This window comes from Etheostoma spectabile, chromosome 23, assembly GCF_008692095.1.
Source record: "Etheostoma spectabile isolate EspeVRDwgs_2016 chromosome 23, UIUC_Espe_1.0, whole genome shotgun sequence".
In the NCBI taxonomy this organism is placed as follows: domain Eukaryota; kingdom Metazoa; phylum Chordata; class Actinopteri; order Perciformes; family Percidae; genus Etheostoma; species Etheostoma spectabile.
In genome coordinates, this window is record NC_045755.1 from 15,751,512 (window position 1) to 15,753,852 (window position 2,341).

The 2,341-nt window shown below is 39.0% G+C and overlaps 1 protein-coding gene across 1 annotated transcript in view; it reads left to right on the forward strand.

Annotated features, from left to right (window-relative positions):
* golgb1 (golgin B1) overlaps window positions 1-2,341 on the forward strand; it is a 21,838-nt gene continuing 19,497 nt past the window's right edge. Inside the window, exon 1 of the mRNA XM_032505460.1 lies at window positions 1-1,690. The gene's annotated coding sequence lies outside the window, so the exon portion shown is untranslated. The remainder of the gene's footprint in view (window positions 1,691-2,341) is intronic.

A 2,341-nucleotide genomic window follows, 5' to 3' on the forward strand; every position in this document is an offset into this window, starting at 1 on the left:
ATTGACATCACCTGGTCTTTCCAGACGATAATTGAGAACAATTCATGATGCTATCAGGTCTCAGCTTTCCAAAGGGGGCGGTGCATGCTAGAAACTCTGCAGAGTGCCCAAACTTTTGCAGACGCCATTTTTTTGTTTTCTGTTATTTTGAAAGTGTAAATGATGGAAATAAAATCTACCTTTTTGTGACATATTATACAAATGTCTAATCTGTCATTTGATGTATTTTGGAGATTTTTCATCTTTTCTTGGCTTCTTTATGCACACTAATAAATTTTTTTTACCTGGGGTGCCCAAACTTTCGAGCCCCACTGTATTAATATCTCACATTAAACTCATTAGTTGCCTGTGTCTAGGATACATTCAGGAGCAGCATTAGCGTTTCATTCTGGCCAAAAAAAACTTGCAAAACAGAAGTATGACTATATATATTATTACAGGAAAACCTCAGGAAGCAGCTCTCCACAGGTGAATGGTAACTGATTGGTCATTCCGTGGTTTTAATTCCTGCCACATAAGAATTGGCCAAAATGAAATATTGTGCATGCTTCAGACAGGCACAGATGTAAAAATTAAAACAACCAAAAAACATTTGGCTAATAGTTTTCAATCCTACATTGGAAAGTTTACATCCTACCTCCACTGTAGTGCAATAATGTAATGTGTAAGAGGCATACAGTATATGAATACTTCCAAAATATTTTACTCTAGTTTGCATTACCCTGTAATACATTTGCATTAACAATCAAATCAGCAGATATGAGTGATGAATGGTAGCAACAGGGTTTTCCCCACTGTGTCTCACGAATAGAAATATAGTTTCCAACAGCATTAATTTAGTTTTCAACATTTTGGAACATCTTTGCCTGACAATAACAAACATGGCATACACACATTATGTAAACACATAATTATAGCATTAATAACACTATGTAACAAACATCTCTGTTTCAAGAGTTTAAAAAAGTAAAAAGCTGTAATTACTATGACTTTAGTAAGGCCTCATTTTCCTTCTTCATATTCAGTGTTTTTTTTAAAGATAGCCCCTGCAGCTACAGATGCAGTCTTTGTTGTTGTTGTCTTAGTTTGGCTTTATGACAACACAGTTAGACAAAGTTATGCTACACATGAATTCACTGTGACTCCATCAGAGCTCTGGGCAGATCTCTCTCGCACCACCAGCAACACTTTTCCTCTTCCCCCAGTGCAGATGTCTGTAGATGAAGTCAAACATAGACACTATGTAGCGTGCAAACAGGCTGGTCCACTTCACTGCATTCACCATCCACTGCACGGTGCGCCCCGCAAAGGCCACAAATACTGTGGTATAGTAAACAAGCAGCAACAGACTTCTCCCGATCTGTCTGCCATGATTGACAATTTGGTTGACGATTCGGTTGACTCTTTGTTCATGCCCTGCCATCCTTATACTGTCTTCTGTATGGTTCGTTTTATTTGATGTTTTATTTTTATTTTTTAAATATATGTTTATGCAGATACTCCCTAGAAAGGAGCACACACCTACGAATTTGCAGACGGTCCCTTATATACGCAGATCCCGGCTGTCCAATCAGAGCAAAGGAAGTTGAGCTTCCGGGAATGTTTGGTGATGTGGCTATGCTCTGACATCCATCCGAGGAAATATATCAAATCAAAAGCAGATACATTTACCAGGAAAGCACTCGCATAGGTGAGTCAAATGTCATTTCTTTAAAAAAAACACACCACTTACTTGGCTGCGTAACAGAGTTGTCATTCTTAGAGGAAAAAACTCATCGAATCAGGTTTGTAATCCTTATTTACGAGTGACCAGCGTTAGCTCGCTAATTAGCATTAGCTAACTTACTGTATCGTGGAAACTGCACGCAGAGTAAACACCGAGTGTTTTCACGAAGTGTCCTGTTCACACCACCATTCCGTAATCTTCAAATGTGTCTACTGCTCTGTGAAGACATCGCTGTCCAGCCGCTTGGATAGTGCCCCGTCCATTTAACGATAGCTAGCTATTTTTCTTTGCTGTTCACAAAAAAGTGACGCAGCCGCAGTGGAGTGTCCGGCAGGTTCGGGGAAGCTCGGCGCTACCGATCCAGCGAATAGGTTGGGAGGTGTCTGCCAATGTGTTGCTTTGGACATGGAAGGGAAAAAAAATAGAAAATATGGGTCAGCAAAAGCCCAGGTCGCAAAGATAATTTATATAAACATTGTTCTAAAAATCTGTAGGGCTGCAACCAACAATTACTTTTATTATCAGTTATTTTCTCGATCCACTGATTAATCGTTTGGCTTATACTATTATGGAGTATAAGTAAGTAAGTAAGTAAGTAAACTTTATTTATATAGC